Source organism: Microcaecilia unicolor, chromosome 6 (genome assembly GCF_901765095.1).
Source record: "Microcaecilia unicolor chromosome 6, aMicUni1.1, whole genome shotgun sequence".
In the NCBI taxonomy this organism is placed as follows: Eukaryota; Metazoa; Chordata; class Amphibia; order Gymnophiona; family Siphonopidae; genus Microcaecilia; species Microcaecilia unicolor.
Genome location: NC_044036.1, coordinates 87090664 through 87115972, shown reverse-complemented (window position 1 = coordinate 87115972; position 25309 = coordinate 87090664). Strand labels below are relative to the sequence as shown.

The 25309-nt window shown below is 39.8% G+C and overlaps 1 protein-coding gene and 1 non-coding gene across 2 annotated transcripts in view; both read left to right on the top strand.

Annotated features, from left to right (window-relative positions):
• COP1 (COP1 E3 ubiquitin ligase) overlaps positions 1–25309 on the top strand; it is a 478504-nt gene that overhangs the window by 388176 nt on the left and 65019 nt on the right. The window lies entirely within an intron of this gene.
• On the top strand, positions 17708–17843 carry LOC115473589. The gene has a single exon (XR_003942686.1).

The window sequence follows — 25309 nt, the reverse complement described above, 5'->3', positions numbered from 1 at the left end:
GGACAGATGTAAATGTAGGAACTTAATTTTCTGGGGTAGTATTCAAGCTAAAGTACACACACAGAGTCTTTGAAAATCTGGCCAAGTCCACACAGAGAAAACTTTGCATATTCTTTTTTTTTTTTTTTTTTTTTTTAATTTATTGAATTTTTCATTTTAATTTCAACATATCACTTGAAATTAGAAAAGATGGTTTTAAGTCAAAATTTGTACATATAAAATGGTAATTATAGATTTCTTAAACAAAGGAATGATCTATTGCTCATCTTTAGTCCAACAAGTGGAGGCATTACACAATACATAAGGAAATCAAAACTTAGGATAGATTAATAACATCTAGCACTAAGAAAAAGACGGCCGAGAAGAGCTACCGGGTTCTTATACTATTACGGAGTCGAAGTTGTTACAATCCTTGGATGTATCATAGGTAGTTAAGCCAGTTTAGCTTCCAAGAAAGAATTTAATTGTTTTGATTCAAAGAAAACATATTTAACAGAGTTGAATTTTAAGACACATTTGCAGGGAAAGTTCAACCAAAATAAAGCCCCCAATTGCGTAGCTTTCGGGCGCAGTTTGAGAAACTCTTGTCTTTTCTTCTGTGTTGTTCTCAAGATATCTGGGTAAACTCTTACTTTACAGTCCAAGAAAAGTTGATCTTTGTGAAGAAAATATTGTTTACCCAGTCTCTATCAGGTTGTAAAATAAAGACAACTTTAAGTGTAGCAGTTGTCAATCCAACTTTATCATCTTGCAATATTTGAGTTAAGTTCATATCTAAATTCTCTAAAATCTCTGTGGATTGATCAGATCTCTCTCCTATTTCTTGTTGCTAACTTGTAAAAAGGTTGCATATAATATATTTTTGATATAGGAGGGTATGATTCTTCAGGAATTTTTAAAGGTGAGATTGAAATTTTTAGGAAAATTTGTTAATTATCTAAGGGTATTAGAGCGTTGAAAGTTTTAAAGAATTTCAGTTTTATTTTGCAGGAAAAAGTTTTCTTAAGATTAGCTTGTATCTGTTGAGAGTTTTGTAATGTTTTTGAATTTTTTTTCAACCTCTTTACCTATATTTAATACTTTTTTGTCCAGTATAGTTATTTTTTCTGATTCAGATTTATACTGTTGATTAAGGCATTTAAACTTCTGAGAAAAAGAAGCTTCCAATCCAACCAAAACTTCCCATATATTTTCTAAAGTTATCGTTGTAGGTTTTTCAGGCAAAAAAGACTTACTTGGTAAGTCCAAGTCTGTTAAGGAAGTCTCCACTGGCTGTCTCCGATATGATTCAAGATTTCCCCCAGGGATATTTCCTCCTCCTCCTTCACCTGCCATTTCCACCACAGGGAAAGTCAGCGTATCCTGCCTCGGGTCGGTACCTGTGCCTGGAGACCCCTTCGAGTCCTCAGGGGTTTCCTGGACCGTCCTCGAGGCCACCGCCGGCATAGGAGGTGGGGCTCTCAATTCAGGGCTGAAAGATGTTTCGTACTCAAGCTGTAGAGATGGCAAACCTCTCCCCAGACTCTGCAGCAGCAAAGAAGCTCCCGATAATCCTCCCGGTGTAAGGAAGCGGTCCAACGTCCCAGCAGCGGGGCTCGCGCGTTGTCTACCTCTCGTTTTGGGCATTTTGTAAGCAGGAATAGTTTTTCTCAATTAAGAGCAGCAGAATGGACGAGAGCTGCTTCCAATGCGTCTTACTCGGACACCATCTTGCCTCCTCCCTGCATATTCTTTTTTACATATGTGCAGGTAAAAAAATAATTTTCTTCTTTTGCCTTTTTCCCATATTGAAGCAAATCATTTTAAGGCCTGCTGATACTATTTATGAAATTTATTTTGCTGATATTCAGCAAATTTGGTAGATTCCAGTTACTTCTGGCAGATATCACAAAGATGCATCGTATGGCCACAGAAATAATATGAATCGACTCCACATTGATAGAATTCTGTACTGAAGAAACAAATGCTCTGGATCTTGGGTTGATTTGGCATTCTTTATGTTGTTTATCAGACGTTTTGCTCTCTCAGAAGCTGGCTTTGCAGACTGTTCGCTCTGTTATTGCATATTTCAGTCATGCTGGATATTTGTTCTGGGCTGTGAAACTTAGAATGGAGCAGATGATTTATAGTGCTGTAGAGAGCTAAGTATATGCACCAATTTATTTATTTAATCATGCCTGTTGAAAGGGATATTATGTTAAGGGAAGCGTGTAGAGAAGTGCAGTAAAGGTTCTCAAGGGAAGCAAGCAAAGAAGAGTTAGGCAGTTAAATTAATATAAATATTTTGTTTATTGTGCATTTGTTTTCAATATGTGTATGCACTTCAAATCTGAATTTTTTCTTCCATTACTTGGATAGTAGGAAAAGGACTACTTAATATTTCAAACCTGCTTGTGCGGCCTGGAAACAAAGCAATAGATTTGGAATTTAGTTTTTAGGGTTTTTTTTAATTTTTTTTATTAAGTTAAAGCTAAGACATGACCAAAAACTGTGTTTGAAAGCAATATAATGTTTGAATTGGTACTTTCATGATTCTTAGAGGATTAATAGTATAATCGTTGACCTTGCTAACAAATATTTTAATACTGTCATCTACCATATTTGCTTATTTCCGATCTGACAAAGAAGGGCAACCTTCGAAAGCTAATCAAGAAATGTATTAAGTTATGTCCAATAAAAAAGGTATCATCTTATTTTCTTTTCCATGTTTTATTTTGTTTGATTTCTATTGATTACCTTTAAAAGTGGACTAGCATGGCTACCACTCCTCTCTTATCCACTATCAAACATGAATACATATAAATTAATGAGTCAGTTTTATCCTGATTGTTATTTTTGCCCACTTAGAAATGCATGCTATATCTGTAACAGACTGCAAATAAAGCATCCTCAGACTTTGCTATTTACTGATAAAATTAAAAAGTTCATACCAGTGGTCCCATCTGTTCCAGCATCCCTTGTCTAATATTGAGCAATCCAGATCAGATCACTTGGAAGTACCCATCAGATCCCAAATTAGAAAGGTCTTCTTGTTTTTCGCCCCATAAGAGGGAGTTGGTGGCATCTAATGCTGTCTAGGTGTATAATGATTAATGAACCTGACCTCTGGAAATCCATCCCAATTATTTTTTAAATTCAACTAAGTAATTAGTCTTCACCATATTGTTTGGTAGCAAATTCCATAGTTTGTGTTGGCTGAAAAAATATATTCCTTGTCAGCCCTGCACACCAATCCAGACACTGATGCTTGGGTTATGCTCACCTACCAGCAAATGGTGACTGAAAACACTAAAATTCTGAGACTTGTATTATAGTACTGTGCCAATCCTCAGCCAGCCAGTATGTTCTCAGTCTCCAGCAGATGGTAGTTGAGCGGTCTGTTGCCGGACTGGTAGGACTGAAAGGGATTGCCACAGGGAAAAATTCTTAGTCCTTAGTATTTAGTTTGCTGTGGTATTGCTGCTGCTCTGTAGATGCGAGGTGAGTCCTCCATGTCCTCCTTTCCTGGGAGTAAGCAGTTCGGCAGCATTAGTGGGCTGGAGCCCTTTGTGGTCAGTTCATGGTATTGATTCCCAGTTGAACCAGTGTTGTGCATGTGGACGCTGGGGTCTGAAGACTTCGGGTATGAGGTGCAAGCTCTGCAGGGAGCCCAAGTCTCCGATTCTACAGGAGTCGGAGGGCCCAGTTCAGGAGGCTCCGGCAACTCCGATTTCCCTTTCAGGCACTGAGGAGAGAGTGAGTAGGAAAGTGGTTACTTTTTTGGCGGGAAATGCCACCATTACTGGGCCATCACACACCTTAGACCAACCACCTCATTTGAGCCTAGAAAATCCCCTCTATTGAGGTCAGCTTCAGCTGCGGAGGGACAGGAAAGTGTCAGGGGCCACAGATTTTCCTCCCAAATTTTATGTGAACCCTGTACCAAGCTTGGAGGTCAGGATGTCCCATAGAATCCTCTTTGTCATCAAGGTTGAATCTGGGCATGTCTCCAGCTCTGCTTCTGAGCCTCCTAAACAGCCTAGGTTGGACGTTTGGGAAGGAGGATATTGAGGACTTTGTTTTCCATGTTTTCTGAGAAGGATTTCAGTGATCCATAGGGGTAGGGTCTTGCTCTTCCAGGTTTTAGGGGAGAGCAACTTCCCCCTAAGGTAGATCTCTCTGATGTCTGTATTTTCCATAGGGAAGACCTTGCGGAGCTCATTTCTCAGGTCACCTTAGTTCTGAAGTTTGATGATGATGAGGCTCTTGTGGAAGGCAACACTTGGGAGGTAGATTCTTTTGGTTAAGGGGATTAAGCGGCCCCCTAAAAGTTTCCCATGAACCCAAGATCTCTAAGAGATGGTTCTCGCTGAGTGAGACTCTCCTGACACACCATGTAAGGTGGTACAGGCAGTGACTAAACTTTACCATATTCCTCATACGGACAGGGAGACCTTACGGCCTCCTACTGTAGACTCCCTGGTAATGGCAGTTACCAAATAGACCACTGTACCAATGGACGGTAGCACAGCTCTTAAAGATCCCCATGATAGAAAATGGAGTCTACGTTGAACTTCGACCACTCTGCTCTGGCTCTGCAGGTGGTGTTGTGTGGCAGCCTAGTGGCCAGGGATTGTTTTTGTTGTTTGGAGAAAGTACTGGATGACCCCTCTGGGGAAAGATTTTTCAGGAGGTGATGAAGTTAGAGATGGGCTCCTCCTTCTTTGCTGATACCTTTTATGATTTGCTTACGGTTCTGATCAAGAATGTGGCCTTGGTTGTTTTGGCTTTGTGGTTGGGCAGCAGATGCGGCTTCTAAATCTAAGCTCTGCTCATTGCCTTTTTGGGGCTCTGTGCTGTTTGGTGAGGAGTTAGATAAGCTAGTAAAAGATTTAGGGGAAGCCAAAATTCTGCGATTACTAGGGGATAGACTCAAAAGAATGGGACATGGTTCATCGGCACGAGGTAGGCTTCGAGATGCAAGGCACTATAGCCCAAATAATTCTGTTGTACATATTTATTTCTTCTTCAAGTCTGTGTGGTTGTAAAAGTCTTTTTTTATTTTTTTATCTTTGTCTCTTGGTTATGTGTATATACATGATTGTGATTTTTATTATCAAGGCAAACAATACACCACCAAAATACAGTAGCCAGCAGCACACTATTAACCGTCAAGTTCATACAAAGTTAATTATGTTCAGTGGAAAATAAATCTGTTGGCTGTCTGTTATGTGAATATTCCACTACTGTTTCATAATTGCTATCAAGTCTTACATACTATGGGCATTTGCTTTAAACTTTGATTGTTTTAAGTTGTTTATCCAGACCTTAATTGCACATGGTATTGCTTGTTATACCCAAAGGCGAAACCTAAGGTTGTTTGAACAATTTTGAATAAGCTGTGTTGTGGTGTAGAAGTTGTTGTTTACTTTTGCAATGTGCGTATGGATGCCTGTTCTGGAGGGTGCATGTGATTATGTTTGAATACATGTCTATACTTATGGCTGTAATTTCTGAGCATGTAGCATCATTAAAGGACACATTTTAAATGCCCAGTTGGGTATATATAGTATTCTCATGTTTGTTAAATGTTTCAAGTAGTATTCAATGAAGAGACTGAATAATTATATAAATTATAATAGCTTTAAGGTTTTTTGATTTAGTGGGGATTTTTTCAGAGCATATATTTGGTGTGGCAGTTTACTCACAGAAGATTCTTTGATTATTGAAGCACAAGAGATTCATGGTGGTCTCCTTGCAAGCGCTACATTATAGCAGAAGTATTATCAAATCTCTCAATCAGATAAGTGGCATTTATTTAAGCATATAATATTCAAGCATATAATATTCTAAGAACCACTATTGGTGCAGCGATTGAATGAGGGGTCTACAGCTTTAATAGCACTATAGAGCTATGTCAGCTGGGACCACCATTGATAACCGAGCACCCATATTATATTTTATAGTTAAGCATTTGAAAACTGCATGATTGAATATATGTTTTATATTATATCTATATAATTATTCAATCTCTTCATTGGCTACTACATTTGTCAACAGGAAGAGACAATTACATTAATTATCCTCATTTAACAATTATTTTGTTAAATGTTTCAGACATCCATCAACTTGCTCCCATGATGTTACTGAATTCTATTATTCTGTCTCGTATTTTCAAATGTAAGCCATATTGAACCCGAGTTTGCTTGGCATAATATGGGATATAAATGTCGATTTTTTTTAAAAATCCTTTATCCTCCAACTTTTAAGGCACTGCCTATCCAGCTGTGGATGGTGATGGCATAAGGAAAGCAAGTTTAGTCCCGTGAAGACTAACTCAAAATAACCTGTTCCTTAGCTGGGCTCTAGTAATATCATAATGAAAGTGTGACCGTACTATGCTTTTGTGGTTATGTTCCACTAAGAAGTTAAACTGGCTTTCTTGAAAGGATTTTATAACTAGGAACAAAAACACACACACACGTATATGCAATATCACAATTCCCCATGTATAGCCACAAAAACACACACACACACACACACGTATATGCAATATCACAATTCCCCATGTATAGCCACAAAATAACCTTTTAGGCCAAATAGTGTTCACAATCTGCTCCTTTTATTATTGACCAGATTAAAGAGAGAAGAGTTTCAATATTGGCACAGTATTAGTCATAAGAACAAAATATAAGAAAACCAATGGACTGCATTAGGAGCTTATAGCCCAATTAGTTATGTTTCAACAAATGAGAGATCTGCATGAAACAAAATTTTTATTATTTTGATTTATAAAACGACTTATGTATTTAAATGTAAACTTCTACAAAAGAGATGAGGTGAAGATGCGATTCCATGTGCCCCAATGAAAGAGTTTAATTTTACTTTCATTTAATTTGAATATATTTCATCTTTTTAACACCAGGCTTCCCAAGACAGATTACAACAACAGTTAACATGAACCGATCAGGAAACAAGAGATCCTCACTGAGATTTAACCATGTATTACTGTATTCTGTAGAACAGTGTAGAAAAAGGAGCACAAAATACAGAGTTTATTACAGCTGTTTCTACCAGCTACAGTAATTTTTAAGCTGTTTTAGTGATATTCAATTTTATTTCATGATATTTATATCTAGATATAGGAAGCTTTCAAATCAATTTTTAAAAACTATCAATTTAAAAAAAAAAAAATCCCTTATCCTCCACTTTTCAAGCAGTTCCTATCCAAATGGAACAGCTTTAGGCTTTTTACAAATGGACCATGTATAGACAGTCCGTTATTTTTTAGCTTTTGCTATTGTTTTCAGTAGCATTTGCCATGATTTTGTGTGAACTAAAATGGTGGCTAGCTCCGCCTACTGACTTCAGCCCTAGATAGGCTCACACCATCTCCTGATCTCAATCTAACCTCCTTGATTTATACAGTAGGGCATATAAAACAGAACAAAGTTAATAAAGCATAATGAAGTGCCCAAAGCATAATTACTTGCTTAGATAGCATATTATTAGCAGTGGTAAACTGTGTATTTGAGGCACTTGTCTGCAAAAGGTTTTAGTATCCTGCTAACAGATCACAAAAGTACTAAATTATTATGACAGATATTCTGGAGATGAGAGTTTTATAATAAAGAATATTTTTTTTCTTCCACTGATTTTCTCCTAAAGGAGCTATGTCTATATTGTCATTTCGAATGTCATATTAATAATTCCCTCCAGGATCTGCAGCTTTATGGAGTATAAACCTCAGTACTACACAATGAGAATGAAAAAAATTTCACACAACTATTAATACAACAGAGTTTTGTCACTACTTTAAATAATAAACCTCAAAAGCTCCATAAAAGGTATTGATGCACAATGATCAGAAAAACTTTGAGTGGAAAAGTGAATCTTTTGAAGTTTACTGTAAAATGTTGGCTTCAGAAATTTTAAAAGAAAAAACGTATCCCACTTATTTAAAATGATGGCATGTTGCATGAATAATGGTTTATAGTTATTGTTACAGCTTTATGTTTCAGGTAAGATTGACAGGCTAATTCAACCTCTCTTGCATGCTATATCAGCAGGTCTCCCAGCCATTATTACTCACAATTACCCTTATTTGACATTCTTCAAGTATATAATCAGAAATTTGGATTCTTGACTCAACTATTTATCTTTAAAGTACAGCACTGCTAGTATATCCTTACTTGTGCAGTGTATACAGTTGCTAAGTACCTCTCTCAAGTTAGGAGGAGTTAGTCTTTGGAAGTTTTGTGTTGTTTTTTTTTTTTTTTTTTTTACTGTTTCTTTAGAAAAGAGAAGGCTCCACTGTGTTTCCATTAGGTACAAATAATTTTTTACTTGAGAATTTTAAAATGTTGGATTTTTCTTCTAAAGTTCATCAGAACTATTCTTTTCAGTCAGCATTCATGCTGTTGATCAGTTTGAAACTATTAGTAATCTATCTGCAAAATATAAGAGATAATAGCAGTACCCTCCAAGGATGTAGTAGTTGGAGATGCCTCCATTAAAGCCAGCAAGCTCAGCTCCTAGCTTTAAACACAAAGTGCTGTATTTCCCTTTCATTTGAATTGGGGAGTAGTCATTTGCATAAACACAAATAGTACAGGACCCTAGAACATGATGGTAGAAAATGACTGCAAAATCTGTCCATTTTTCCTATTGCTGCAATAAGAACTTAAGAATAGCCATACTGGGTCAGACGAATGTTCCATCTATCTCAGTATCCCTATTTCCAACAGTGGTCAAGTACCTGGCAGAAACCCAAATAGCTGCAGACTTTGCTTGATCTCCAGATTTGCCTTCACTTTTTTCATGTTTTATCCCATATAGTTTTGATACCATGTTATTGCTTCTATTGTACATTGAACTCTTTCTGTGGATTAAACATCTACTAATTCAGAGATGCCAAGTCTTCCTCAATAGGAATATGTCAGTCATTTGAAGGCACTTCTTCAGCCCCCTTCTCTACTCATTAAAGCGTCAGTGTTAGTACACTGATCCGGATTACTGTTTTTCATGAGAGGGGTAAGTCTAAAAAGTAAAATCAAGTAGCCCAACAAGTGGAAACAAACCTGAGCAATACATTCCTAAAACTTTTCTTCCCTCTACCCCATTCATTATCCCTGTACCTTACAAGTACAGGTGCTTTGAAATTTATGTGCAAACTTTTAGCCACTAAGTAGAGAGAAATAGCCTTTACTCTTTATTCTTTCAGAAGCTCCAAATTAAAACAAATATCATTATATGCTGCTTCTTTCATTTGCAACGCAACAAAATACTTACCTTTCTAAATTTATTCTCTAGATGCACTGTATGGAAAATCTCACTTTTTTGGTTTGTTCACCCATGGCACCTCTGTTAATTGTCTGTAATTGATGCAAATCTGATTTTCACATGGTATGAGCCATCAGACTTGTGTAAACCGGTAACTTGCCTGGAAGATATTTTTGGTAGCGGTCACTTTGGTTCCCTGTGACTTAATTATCCCATTCTAGGATGTTTCTAAGTTCCTTCTTAACGTAATGGTTAATCAGCCGACTATACACTTTTTTTCCCAGGTCACATGTTCACGAAGGTGATCAAGCTTTGCACATTTTGGATTGCTAAAAAACCTTCCTGTCAATATTCAGCTTGCAACAATGAATGTTTCTTTTTTTTTTTTTTTTATGCTTACTGTCCACCCCCCCCCCCCCCCCCCCCCCCCCCCGCCAACACCACCACACACACACAAATTCTGGGCCATGTGCAGCCACTATAATTGTACATCCAGGTCTGACCAAATAGGAAGTAGCTGCCAGGATGTTTTGCTGGTCCTGGCTGAATAACAGCCAGGGCCTGCAAAAGGGTATCTAGCCAGGCCCCAACCCCCCCCCCCCCCCCCCCCCCTGTTCAAATCCACCCTTCCTCTCACCCCCAGAATAGCAATACTCGCCCCTTCTGATACCCCCTTGCCCCCCCCCTGGAACTTAAACAATCCTCCATCCCATCAGAGCAGCAACAAAATGGCATCCATTTTGAAGGGGAAGCTACAGTGGGCAGGAGCAAGTTATGACAGAGCTGTAGAAAGAGCTACTTCCTCCCCTGTGTCTCCCAACATAAGTCAGGAAAAAATCAATACTGCTGACTCATATATACAGCATTCCTATTCTGAAAGAATAGATACTTTGCAAATTAAGGTTATGCTTAAGGGTATCCTAGAATCTAAGGTCTGGTCTTCCCTCTGTTCCCATTTTGCACTTGTACAGAGTTCAGATTTGGGAACTCTGGTATCTTCCATCTTTGAACATGTCCTGCTCTCAGAAGCTGAGGTATCACCATCCTTTATACTAGAAATCTGATTTTTTTTTTTTTGAGGACTTAGTTCATTGGATATCCTATTTTGTCATCTTATATACTAGATGGATCTTGAAGCATGCTGGTGGAATTGGTTGAGTTGTCTGAGGTGTCTAGCATCCAAGATTCACATCTGTTCAGCAATGTGGACAGCACTACTGCCTAGTACATGCAAATCTTATTGAGTAGACTCACCCCTCTCTCTCATCCCAGAGAAGATAGAATCTGTCAAAGAAAGTGCTTCTCTTTGAAATGTATTGTATAGCAGGGGAAGACAGTACTCTGAGCCCCCAGACAGTAAGGATCATTGGGCTCCCCTCCCCCGGGAACTACCTTTGCCCCCCATTCACACACTGCCCCCACCCCATACCCCACACACTAGTGCACCCTCTAGGTCCTACTTTGAAGGACCCTGGTGGTCTAGTGGCCTCTCCAGGGGCAGGATAGATTCCCACTGTTTGCTGCCACTACTCTGCGCAACACCACCAAAATGGCTCCCGAGATTTCCTGCGGTAGTCTTGTGGGTCTCCGCAGTCTCACGAGGCTACTGCAGGGAAGTCTTAGCAGCCATTTCAAAAATGCATTGGGGCCGGGCAGAGTAGCAGCAGCAGGAAAGAAAGAGTGGGGATATTTCCTGACCCCGAAGAGGCCACTAGACCACCAGGGCCCTTCAAGGTGTAGGACCTGGATGGCTGTAGTTTGGGGGAAGAGAGCCTCTGGGCCCTTGGGCACTGCCCAGTTGACCATATGGTCATTCTGCCTCTGTTGTATAGTACCTTTGTCAAGGTGCTTTATTCGAATCTGTTCAGCCGAGAATACAATATCTGCTGTTCTTTAATCAGTTCGGACTCCACACTGTGATTCAAAGAAGATGCTGTTCACAAGTTGCCCCAACAGTCTACTAAGAGTCGCTCATATCTTCATTTTCCCAGGAATAGTGGAGAAGGTCCACAAAGGTTATTGTACCAGGTTCTGTCATGTTTTTTTTCTTCTAATGATGGACAATTAACAATTAATGCAATTTTGCAATGCTGGAAGAGTTGTGTAAGTTTTTCAGAAGCATATACTCTCCTTGTTTGAAAGTCTCTATGCCATCTGGGGATTTCCCTGTTGATACTTGACTGACACTCAGGCTAAGATGATATTCTGAACACCACCAGTATTGTTTTTCACTGGGGGATGTCATTCAAAGTCTTTTCAGATGTACAGGAGAGGGAAAGAGAGTTGCAAAGTTGCGTACACTCTGTCAGGATTTTACAACCTTCTTCTGTACACATGGGTGCATTGCCATTTGATGTGGAGCCATGAACAGCTCAGAGATCTGATGCATGTGTGATGTTGAGTTTTCTGCTGCTTCCTGTATTATCCGGCTTTTTTACTCCCACCTTTTTTTTTTTTTATTTGCCATAGTCTGATCTGAGTGTCATACTTGAATGTAGTGTATGTTCTTTTCCCAGACGTTTGTCAGCAATGTATATGCTTTAGAGTAGTGTTTCCCAAAGTCCAATCCTGGAGTACCCCTGCCAGTCAGGGTTTCAGGATATCCACAATGAATATGCATGAAAAATATTTGCATATATTGAAAACAGTGTTTGCAAATCAAGTTTATGCATATTCATTGTGGATATGCTGAAAACCTTACTGGCAAGGGCTATTCCAGGACTGGACTTGGGGAAACACTGCTTTAGAGCATGTGCATCTTGTCTTGAGTGTGCGCTATTACTGTGCCATTTTTATCAAACAAGTCCTGCTATTTCTTTTTAGCAAAGCCAAAAACAGCTTTTGCAGAATAGATTGTATTGCAGTGTTTGTTCTCTGCTACTGATGAGTCTATCCAGCTTATAATCGAAAGAGAAAAACGCCTATATTGCGACCCAAATCGGGAGATGGCCGTCTGTCTCCCGTGGGCGCCGAAATCGGTATAATCGAAAGCCGGTTTTGGGTGTTTCCAACTGCAATCCGTTGCGGAAACGGGTAAAGTTGATGGGGGCGTGTTGGAGGCATGGTGAAGGCGGAACTGGGGCATGGTTATCGACCGAGGAGAGATGGGGGTCTTTAGCTGATAATCGAAAAAAAGGCGTTTTTACCGCGATTTTGGGTCACTTTTTTTGGACCCTTTTTTTTCACGAACAGGTCCCAAAAAAGTGCTCCAACTGACCAGATGACCACTGGAGGGAATCGGGGATGACCTCCCCGGACTCCCCCAGTGGTCACTAACCCCCTCCCACCAAAAAAAACCCACTTTATAAACTTCTTCCAGCCTCTATGCCAGCCTCAAATGCCATACCCACCTCCATGACAGCAGAATGTGTTTGTTCCTCTGACAGCCTTTCCCTGGTTCTGATGTGGCTCTCGGGTGTGTGTGACACCTTTTCTGTTATGCGCACTGCAGAGTCACATCAGCAATGCATTGTGGTGGGTGTAGGGTATTGGGCACCGTGATTCCAGTAGCTTGTGGCAAATGCTTACGATGTTGGTAGTTGGTAGTCACTACTCCCATGGTGCTTTTCCCCCTGCTTACTGGGTCAGAGTGTGCCCTGTTTTGTTTCCGGTAGTCCATGAGGTAGTGGCCATTTTTGTAAGCCAGTTTTAGATCCCTTTCACGTGTTAGTTACAGAACTTAGTTCTTCCCTTGAATGTGGCTGAAAGAGGGCATTGTACAGCATTCTGCCAGCTCTGACCTGCTCATCTCAGTACCAGGGAGACTCATTGCCAGTGGGGCACAACCTCTGATCTGCAGTTAACTGTGAGTAAGCGTGCTTATTCCAATAAAGGACGTTTTCGGAGAGATTAGTCTTCAGGTGTCAACTGGTGTGCCAATGTTATATAGCAGCAACAAGTCCTAGAGACCTGCGTGTATGCAGGTCCCTGGAGCACTTTTAGTGGGTACCGCAGTGCACTTCAGCCAGGCGGACCCAGGCCCATCCCCCCCTCCCACCTGTAACACTTGTGCTGGTAAATGGGAGGTCTGCAAAACCCACTGTACCCACATGTAGGTGCCCCCTTCACCCCTAAGAGCTATGGTAGTGTTGTACATTTGTGGGTTTTGGGGGAGGGGGGTTGGGGGCTCAGCACCTGTGGTAAGGGAGCTATGCATGTGGGAGCGTTGTCTGAAGTCCACCGCACTGACCTCTAGGGTGTCCAGTTGGTGTCCTGGCATGTCAAGGGGGCCAGTGTACTACGAATCGTGGCCCCTCCCACGTCCAAATGGCTTGGATTAGGACGTTTTTAGTTTCCATTATCGCTAAAAAAAGCAAATGCCCAGCTGAAAAACATCCATTTTTTCGAAAATATGGTCTGTCCCGCCTCTTCACGTACCCATTGTCGGACATAGACGCCCATGGAGATAGGCGTTCGCGTTCGATTATGCCCTCCACATCTGTTAAGCTGGAGTTTGGGAGATACACAGTTTGTTAGAACTTGTTCTGAGATCTTAGCTATTTAAGTTTCACAATGTTTTATTTCTTTAATGGTTTTTCCTCCCTTATGCTGCTCTTTTAGTTATACATGGAGGGACGTCTGACTGTTCTGTAATTGGACCAGCAATTAGTACTTCTTATAAGATGGGTGATGTTTAAATGATGCATGTCACTCTGACAGTGATATAGTCTAGAAGATGCCAGTACATGAAGTTGGGGTATACATATGTAGTCATTTACTTGTATGCTGCTGAGTAACATGGTATAGTGACTGAAAATTCTAAGGACAGGCTATTGCCTTCTCACATGTGGGTGACATCATTCACAGATCCACAGTGCGGACACTGCCCAGTGTTCTGTTTTCTAGAAGCCTTTGGCAGGCCCCAACATGAATGCACGAGATCCTTCTTGCCTGCTGACTCTTGTAGGACCCACAGTTCTCTTTCATCCATGGAGCGATGAAGATGTTTCTTTAGTCGGTGAGCTATTTTTTTCTCCTCACGGAGTTCTCTTTGCCCCTCCTGCTCTCGGAGAAGCGTGGAACCATTTTATTTTTGTTGTTTTTAGTGTTTCCCTTATATTCCTTTTTAAGTTTCTTTTGTTTTCTTGTGAGTCGCAGCCTCAGGACTAAGGTCCTGGCTGGGTCTTATTTAAAAATAAAATAGGAAGAAAGAAAAATCTTTTACAATTGAGTCTTTTATTTCACTGAGGCCATCTTCCCTGTTATGTCCCAGAAACCTTCCAGAGGGTGCTTGTGACCGATCCACATGATATGTGCCTAACCTGTCCTCTCATTGTTCTCTTTCTGCTCAAATGTAGAAGAGTACACAAAAAAGTCAAGAGGCACTGGTGAAGGCATTGGTCCATATGGCTTTAGTAGCTGAACCATATACTGGAGACCCATCAACATTGAGGAGATCTGCCCCTGCCTTATCGGGTGCTGGTAGCACCTGCTTAGGCCGAGCATCATTGGACACGACACAAAGGACTCATGAGGATTCCTCATTGTGGCAAAGCCAGGAGCTCCAGGACAGTGACACCATCGGGAAAGATGCTGCACGGGGGTGAGGGAAATTGGGGGAAAGATGCTGCACGTGGGTGAGGGAAATTGGGGGAAATATGCTGCAAGGGGGAGGGGACATGGGGGACAGATGCATGGGGGAGAGGGAACATTTTATTTATTTATTAGGATTTATTTACCGCCTTTTTGAAGAAATTAACTCAAGGTGGTGTACAGTAAGAATAGATCAAGCATTAGTAATAGGCAATTACAGCAGTCAAAATATTCAAATAACAAATCAAAGTATGGCATAGTATACTACTTACAATATCAACACAATATGTAATAGAACATTGTAATTGATAATGAAGGGTAAAGGAAAGATGGAACATATAGTTCGGTAAGAAGAGTTAAAAAGCAGGTGACTGATTTAGAGAAAGTTGCACATGAGGTCAGAGAGATGGTTACATTATCTCAGCTAGGGTAGACATGGATGAACATGTCCTGCTGCAGTATGTGCAGCCCGAGTCACTTGTGTGAGTGAGACTAATACTTTAGTTACTTCTTCTACTAAAGGCCTGGTTGAACAGCCAAGCTTTCACCTGCTTCCTGAAATAGAGATAGTCTTGTGTTAAGCGGAGCTTTTCAGGCATGCCTTCCAGAGTGTGGGGGCTATTCCGGAGAAGGCTCGCTTGCGGATATCACATCGTGTAGTGTCTTTTGGAGTTGGTGTGGTTAGTGATAGTCCTTGGGAGGACCTTAGTGTCCTTGGCGGTGTATGGAGGACCATCCTATTCTTCAGGTACTCAGGGCCATTTTGTTTTAGGGCCTTGAATATTAGACATAGGGAAATATGCTGCGCATGGTAGGGAAGATGGGGAAAGATGCTGCATGGCGGGGGATGGAAAATGGGAGGGAAGATACTGCTCGGGGGAAGAAGGGTGATGTGATTCAAAGGGGTGGAGGGGTGAGAAAAGGAGAAATCTTACATATGAAGTGAAGGGGAGGGAGACATGCTGCATAGAGATGGAATAGGTAGCGAGAGAGGGAGAAATGTTGGACATAGAGGTGGAGAGGAGGGAGGGAGAAATGTTAGACATAGGGTGGAGGGGAGGGAGAAATGTTGGACACGTTGGTAGAGGGGAGGAAGGGAGAGATGCTGCATGGGAGGGGAAGAGAGATGTTGGACCCAAAACACAAGGGAGGGGGAGGGAGAGAGTGGTGGACAGTGGGAATGAGAGGGAGAGATGTTGGACGTAAGGGTGGATGAGAAGGAGGGAGAGGTACATAGGAAGTGGTGAGATGACAAAGATGTAAAAATGCTGGATCATGAGGGAGAGGGCAGGAGGGAAGAGAGAAGGGACAAGGGTGAGGAAGGGAAGAAGAGGAATCAGATGCTGGCTAGAAGGGTGGAGGGAGGGGTGGAACCCTGTGGGAGAGACCAAGGGAATGAATGATAGGATAGTGATTTCAGAGGGTAGAAATATGGTAATGGGGAGTAGATTAAAGATGAAAGAGAATGTAGGGCTGGGGAAGGAGTGAGAGGGAATGGGAGAGCTAGTGGGGGAAAGAAGAAGATGGAAATTTGATAGGTAGTTGAAAAGTAAAAAGGATGAGAAGAAGGGTGAGAGAGGCAGAAAAGAGCTAGTAAAGAATGTTCAATATGTCAGAGGCAGGAGTAGTGAGGGAACAGACAGGAGAGAGGAGAAAAGATTGACTGCAGCTGCTTGAAGAAGAATTAGCAGACAAGAAAGCAGAAAAGAGAAATTGGAACCAGCAAGGTGGAAAAATAAAATGTCCAGACAACAAAGGTAGAAACAAAGCATTTTATTTTTAATGTTTTAAATGGAACATGGTAGCTTTTGTAAATGTGCATAGCAAATGTCTTTGTATTGTGTTCAGTAGAAAAGGAAATGCATTTCTGTTTTATGTCTCCAGTGTTGCAGTAATGCTATGTTTAACTTCTTGGGGTTTCCATTCAATTTTGTCTAAATATTTTTATTTCGAATTTATTCTTTGTTCTGTATTTGGTGAGGGTATGTTGGTGTGATAGTAATGGCAGGTGGGAAATCGGAGGGGAGGCGGGAGAGGGAATCGGGGAGGGGGCCCTCCTTTATTTTCTGACCTGGACTCAAGCAGGTCTGACACCAGTCCTGACCCTTGCTGTGTAGCTGGTGAGGATCCTCAAGCATCCTCAGCTAAGGACCTCCTCCAGAGATGGACAGAACTCCCTTCTACCAAGCTGTGCAGTTGGCACCAGCATCCTTAAGTCATCGACAACTAAGCATGTGTGGGGTATGTGTGGGGTGCCGGCATCAGTGGCTTAGGGTCATTGCTGCTGCCTGCCAAACTTAGTAAAAGAGAATTCTGACTACTTTTTTTTTTTTTTGTTACATTTGTACCCCACGCTTTCCCACTCATGGCAGGCTCAATGCGGCTTATATGGGGCAATGGAGGGTTAAGTGACTTGCCTTCAGAGAAAGTCTTCAGTTGGTAGAGCTTGGGGATCCTCATTAACTAAAGTATTTATATTTTGAGGTGGAGGTAGGGCGTGGCAGAGAAAAATTTGTGCCCACCCAAAACTGGCTATCTGGCTACGCCATTGATCCTTAGTCGTCATATTTTCAGTGGCTGCCATATGATGTTTGTATTAGGTTGTTAAAATCAATAAAACGATTTAAACGTAAAACTAAGCCATATATAATCATCTTTACATAAAAAGCAAACACTGTAAGTTCCTCAGTTTTACATAGCATCTTCATCTTTTCATGCTGCTATCCACTTACTCTTTGCATTTCATTTATTTTGACTACTGTTCATAATGTCTTTAATGTTCTGTTTTGTCTCTGTGCTATATTAGCCTCTTGCTCTGTTTGTATATAAAGTATGTGCACCAAGGATTGAATGTGGTCAGGAGCTTGAAGTAGTTTGTATGATGAAGTCTCTTTCAGAAGAAAGGCTTTTCCTACTTGGAAGCTGCAATAATGAACTATGTAGGCAAATAAAGTTTTTGCTTGCAGTAGCAGTCTTCCTATATTAAAAATGGAGGTCTCTGTCTGGTTTTCAGCAGTTGGTATAAACCAGATCGTTCCCCTCCAAACATTTTAATCTTCATTGGATTCCTTAATACATGGCATATGCTTTTGTGTTTTTAACTGTAAAACTGATGAATGTTAGTGCTTAAAATAGTAAGGCTACAGTTTAAATTGTCTAGATTTAGGACTAAATTGCACTGTGCATATTAATTTCAAACTGCAATATGCCATAGTTTTAGCAAATGTCTGCAGATGTGACTAAATATGATTCAGCCATAAAAATGTAACGGTAATACACTGAAACAATCCCATACCGCCTTGTAATGATTTATAAGCAGATAATCAAGAAAAAGAAGAGGATAACGTTTTTGTTTTTGTAATTGAACTAAGTACATTTTTTGACTAGTTTATGAAGGTCAGAGCCCTTTTCCTCAGTTCAGAACAATATGAGTAAAAGATTACGGTATAAGAATAAATATGTGAAACATAAAAGCACTCCAGTATTCTAATGACAGTCTCAAGGGAAAATAGTAAGGGTGTAGGGGTTGAGAAACTGGGAGAGGAGGATGGGTGATCAGAAGGTGACAAAGTAGTATAAAATTATACTAATTTTATGGTTTATAATGGGGGTGCACAAATCTCCATCACCAGGGTGCCTAGCAGTTTTTGTGCCTGTTTAAAAAAAAAAAAAAAAAGGAAGAAATACAAACTTTTGCTGCGACCTCTGCTGGAGCACCTTCTAGAATAGAAACTTGGCGCTCAGTGCACCATGTAGCTCTGTAAGTGTGAGCCGTGTGGTGAGAAACCCTTGAGCTAGTCTCATATCTGATTGATAACAAGGCTGCTGGCCTTGTATTTCCACCTGTGGCATTCGTAGCCAAGAACAAGTAAACCCAGCACTAAGCATACTCTTTCAAATCAACAGCACAAATTGTAAACTGGGGAAATGGTCTCAGCAGAGACTCATTTCACGTAACCAACTCAGGTTATGACTGGTCCACGTACAGATCCCTGAGGCACTCCACTATTCACCCTCCTCCATTGAGAAAAATGGCTGTTTAACTCTGTCCAATAGCCAATTCCTAATTCACAGAAGGACATTGCCTCCTATCCCATGACTCTTTAATTTTCTCAGGAGTCTCTCATAAAGACCTTTCTCAAAAGCATTCTGAAAGTCTAGATACACTACATCAACCAGCTCACCTTTATCCACATGTTTAGTCATGCCTTCAAAGAAATGAAGCAATTTAGTGAGGCAAGACTTCCCTTGGCTTGAACCCATACTGACTCTGTCCCATTAAACCATGCTTCTCTGTGTGTTCCGCTTTTATTCTTTATAATAGTTTCCACTATTTTCCCCAGCACTGAAGTCATGCTTACTGGTTTGTAACTTCCTGGTTCACCCCTGGAACCCTTTTTGAAAATCAGCGTTATGTTGGCCACCCTCCAATTTTTTTGGTACTACGATTACAGATCACTAACAGCAGATCAGCAGATTTCATGTTTGAGTTCATTCAGTACTCTAGGGTGCATGGCATCTAGTCCAGGTGATTTACCACTTTTTAATTTGTCAATTTGGCAAAGTACATCTTCCATTTCCACATAGAGATTTCAGTTCTTCCGCATTGTCACCCTTGAAAACCATTTCTGGTACATGTAGATCTCTAAAAACCGCAAAACAAAAAGAGGTTCAAAATTTCCACAGAAATTCAACAACACAAAAAGAGGTGGAAAAAGAGACCAACTTCAAGTGATCAAACAGAATACCGAGATGAGATGCTCCAAACCACAAACTTTATTCAGACCCAACGTGGTCCGTGTTTCGGCTTTTAAAAAAGCCTTCCTCAGGGGTCTAAAAAAACATATATATAATAAATTTTAATACATAAAAATTAATATATAACAATACATAAAAATTAATAATTAAAATCAGACACAGTATATGTAAAAAACATATATAATAAACACGCAATCAATGTATTGAATTAATAGGGTGGGTGTAATTCAATAAATGAAAATTATTATGTAACTATTATAATAATGTTATTAATACATCAGACAGATATAGATAATAAAAAAATATAAAAAAAAAAGATTAATGAAGGAAAGAGACTGTAAGAACATACCTCAAAAGATAAAATCTCTGTACATCAATGGCATAAATGTATCATGTTAAACCATTGTGATATTAAATACAATAAAATAATGTAACGTGCAGCAGAACAAAAATATAAAAATAATAAAAATTATAATAGATTGATTCATAGAAATAATATAGATTAAAATAAAAATGAAAAATAGACTGCTTCATAGAGATATGACATTCCTAAATATAAGTAGCTATTGTAAATAAAAATAGAAATGCTAATATTAATACAATCGTATAAACAATTTTTTTATTTTTATATTTTTGTTCTGCTGCATGTTGCATTATTTTATTGTATTTAATATCACAATGGTTTAACATGATACATTTATGCCATTGATGTACAGAGATTTAATGCTAATGCTGCTGAAAATCATTACAGACCACCTTGGCACTATCTGAATAGTGATTATGTTCAAAAGTAACCAGGAGTAGAGACTGACCAAAGGACAGATCCAACACTGGAAATGGTGTGCAGTAATACTTTACTGTAGCTGATACAGTAGGACCCGACACGGTCCGTGTTTCGGCGCAGTAAAGCGCCTACATCAGGGGTTAGTTAGTAATTCCTTGAAGTGCACTATGTACTTTGAAACTGAACGGGATAACAGCTCAGAAAAGTGTAGTGCAACAAGGCAGCTGTGAGGCATGCACGCAAAAACTCAGGTAAACGATACTATCCCCAGTTGGGTCTGCTCGTCTTGACCTACTGGCTTCAGCCCGTATAATGGACTAGATAGGAACACCCCGTCTCCTGTTTTCTTCAACCTCCTTGGTTTCAACATCCAAAGAAAAGAAAAACACTTATTTTCTTTCTGCCTTTCGCTGACTACAGCTTAGGCAGTTCCAGTTCAGAAGAATTCTTTTTTTTCACAGATTTCTTTTCTTCTGTGCAAACAGCTCACATCCTAAAGGATTAACTTTCTTTCTAGCTTCCCTGTCTCTGTACAGACAGTTCACATTCAAAGGCACCGACCTTTACTCAAGGTTTCCATAGCAGCCAGTGTCCAAGTGCAACTGGCTTTCTCTCCTCTGTCTAAACCCAGCTTCCTAATTCCTGATCGATTTGTGAATTTTAGCCACCCCCCTCCTGCAGCTGCAAAGGAGCTCTGCTCATCTAACATTCCCAGGAGTGTTGCCTTCCTTTCCAAGCTGTCTGCTTGGCCAGCCACTTGGGTTTTGCTTCTTTTTGCCCCTCCCCCAGGGCTTCTGTTTGACCTGCACCATGGTGTTCCCCAGGACCAAGATTGTGAGGATTCTAAGTAGAGAGGGTTTTCTGCTCTTGCCCCCTCCTATTTTCCTGGGAGACAATCTACTGGGTTTTTCCTGAATGCTAACACTTCTCCCCTCATAGACCCTGCCTTGCCTTGATTGTCACATTACATTATAAATAAAGAGAGAGAGAGGTATGCACAGGATGAGATAAAATCAAAATGAGCAACAACACTGATAAATGCCATCTCAAGGCATGTGAGGTTCTTGGTGTTTTCTCTGATGATTTTTCATAACTTTATTTGTAATACTTCTGTAGCAACATCCATGCAATGCCTTCATTAAAGTTTTAACTATACTTAGATGAACAATGTATGTGGTTGTCATGTTGGTCATAAACTCAAAAAAGATTTAGCCCAAACAGAATGACTGTGATTGTGTAAGAATTTCCAGCTTCTTATTCTTTGATGCTAAGCCTTCTCTCTTCATGCAATTTTAGTAGTTATGATGCAACACCCGAGAAATGATTAACAATTTATTAATAAAATTCTACAAAGTTTATAGACCATTTCAGATGGTAAAACAATTTCCCTGAAGCAGAACTCGGTTTGAAACATGGCAGTATGGGCCTCTTTTATCAAGCCGTGCTAGCAGTTCCCTCGCAGCAATGCCAACGAAGCCCATTCAAAGTGAATGGACTTTATCGGCATTACAGCACCAGAAGCCTCTAGCACAGTTTGATAAGAAGCCCTATGTTGGATATAAATATGGTTGAAATTTGACAGACTACTATTAATAAGGGCTAAGTGCTAAAGATCTTTACATAACGCAAGGTAGTTAAGTTGGAGCATTTCAATGAAAGCAGCTTTAAAGTATTCCATTACATCTATTACTTGATAAAATTCTGCAATTGCAATTGTTCTATTTGGACTTGATCTAGTTTAAAATTATTAGAGTAAACCTGTTCATAGATTTTTGGATAGTATACATAAGATGTTCTGTACTTAGTTAAACAAAGGTCCATGAAGCCCAGCATCCTGCCAGTGGTCAGTCCAGGCCATGGTACACAGCAGATCCATTGTGGTTGGTTGGTTAGTTTATTTATTTACTTATATATACTTATTGACTGGCTCATGAACATACTTACTGACATCCTTACGTACTGGCATATTTACATTTTGGAAAAATTCACTCAAGGCAGTGTACATTAGGAATAAGATAAACACAGACAATAGACAATTGCAGAAGTAAAAATATTCAAATAACCGTACATAGTATGGCGTAGTATGCTACTTAAATTGTCAACACAATACGCTATAAAACATCTTTAATAGACAGCATAGGGTGTAAGTGTGGAAAATATTCTACCTCAGAAATATATTTTAATAGTAGGTTAGAATTTAGTCAGTATAACCACATTCTGAATGTGTATTACTTCACTGTTTAACTGTGAAGAGAAGGGTAAGATGTTAGGTGACACAGACCTTTAGGAATGGAAAAACATTGTAAGTCATTTGTATCTTACCTTGGGAGCAATTTATGACTCCAATATATTATGGATAATCTGATGGTCAAGGGGTGAAAGAGACTATCACGGAGATGATGCAGACATTAATATAAGCTAAGCTATGCTCCTGTAATGATGAATCTTTTATATATTCCTTTGATCCTTTTGTGTTCAAGATGCCAAATTCTCTGTATAAGGAGCTGGCCTTTTTCCAGAATTCGGAACATACCTTGTCTACCATTAAGATTTGTATGTTCTCATATATCAATAAACAATTCTTGAATTGAGTATAGGCTAGTATTTTTTATGTACAGTTCTACATAAGCAAAGGTGGACCACATAGAGTACCAGAATTTTGAAAATAAAGGGGCTAATTTAAAGAAAGTTGTACGTGAAGTCGGCAGGGTGCATGAATATAATCTTAGCTGGAGTAGGAGTAGATAAGCAAGTCCTACTATAGTAGGTGCAGTTGGTGAGAGTCCTTGTGTGTGTGCGACCAGCAAGTTAATTGCTTCTTCCATTAAAGGTTTGGGAGAGGAGCCAAGCTTTCACCTACTTCCTGAAATAAAGAGTCTTGCATTGAGTGAAGCCTTTCAGGGAGTGCTAGGGCTACTTCGGAGAAGGCTCACTGGCAGTCATCACATTGTGTGATGTCCTTTGGAGAGGATGTGGCTGGGGATACTGTTCGGGAGTACTTTAGTGACCTTGGTGGTGTGAAGACTATGATCTTTAAAGGCCTTGAAGATCAGACATAGAGTTTTAAATTTAGCCCTGTATTGTACTGGTAGCCAGTGAAGTTCTTGCTGAAATGGAGTGATATGGTCACATCACTTAAATCTTTTTCAGTTTTGCTGCTGCATTCTGAATCAACTGGAGCTGGTGCAACCCCTTTGTATTCAGACCAGGATAGAGAGTGCATTACAGTAATCCTGTCTTTATCATGTGATGAACCACTGTGATAAGACTTGCCTTCTCAATGGTTAATTTTTAAAGGCAAGTGCTGCTAACCAGATAAATGTCAGCAGAAGGAATATTCTTCTTACCACATCAGCACTATCCGGACAGTACTGGGGCAATCAATGGGCAGAGCTTGGATGGAACTAGATGAGTTTGTATTCAGGCTGCTGAATGGACAACTACCCTGGATAGTGTTAAGACAGCAGAAAGGCTGTCCTAACTATCCGGTTAATGATCTGAATATTGCCGCTAACCAATTGCACTTCTGATTGCTGCTGAAAACAAATATTCAGCACCAGCTAGTATCTGGGTACTGGCGCTGAATATCCTATTTTCACTTTAACTGCGACAGCCAAAATTTTGACTAAACTCTGCTGCAGTTCAATATCAGCCCCATTATTTATTGCTTACACTTAGCCAAGAATTTTATCTCAAATATATTTATGATTTAATTCTTTATTATGTATCAATTACTATACAGCAAAAACAATATAATATTGCAATTTGTAATAGTCTACAAGCCATTATTTCTATTAACATAAGTTGAAATGTTTCTTATTTCTTTCAACCTAAAAAAAAGAAGTAATAATGATCCAAAAATAAGAAAAATTATTCTAATTCATATTAAATCAAACACTGGGAATGCTGCTGACCTAAAGTTTTCCTCCAATCTATCTTACAGTGTACATTCTGTTACTTGACTATCACATTTACATTAATCTCTTCCTTAGATACCAGGAAATTTTCTAACTGTTTAGGTTCAAAGAATTGAAAATTTTTTGACCGATACAATATCCGACATATACATGGAAACTTTAAGCACAAAATTTGCCCCTAGGGCCAATGTCCTTTGACGCATTGCTAAAAAAGCTTTGCGTCTCTTCTGCATGTCTCTAGCAAGATCCGGATACATTTTAAAACAGTGAATCTAAATGTCTGAAGAAAAGTCTCAGAACAGTATTAACGATGCATTTCTAGAGCAAAAGACACCAATGCTGTAGTTCTTTGGTAATTGCATCCAGTGATGATTCAATAAAGGATGTTAGGTTCATATCCTCTCTCATTTGTGCTTGGGAAATTCCAACAAGATCTTTATTAGTCAATGGGAGGTAATAAATCCCTCGACATCCCTAATACCTCACTTTTTTTTACCATCTCCAAAGGTGTTACCAATGGAGACCTAGGGAAGTTAGTAAATCTCAAATTAAGTCTCCTGGATTGATTCTGTAGGTATTCTAATCTTCTTAAAGTAAAATTTCTTTCTTTAATTGAGATTTGACTCCGATTTTCAAGTTGGTGTACATTTTTTCCCATTTGTTCCATCTTAGAAATCTGTCATGTGTTTATTTGCTCATGGAATAGCACTGCTTCTGATAGTACCTTAATCTCTACCGAATGCTGTGTTATTAAAGCTTGTAAAGAGGAATGGAGATTGAAAGTCAAGTCCCAGAGTGACTCCATTGTCACTACGGCTGGTTTGTTAATTAACCCTGGAGAGAAACAGGAGTGGGGGTTTGAAGGATCTGGTTCAAATTAGAAAGTATTTTTGAAGGAAATTTCAAAGTTTGTAAGCCTACCAGACCTTCTTACACCATCTCTGGCATGGACTGGCTCCCTCCCTGCAATTTCTGCTCCTCTTCTGGAAGCTGAATTGCAGTCTCCAGGTCCATGCCTCCTCCTCCTGGCTGTGGGGGAGCCGCATGTACTGAAGGA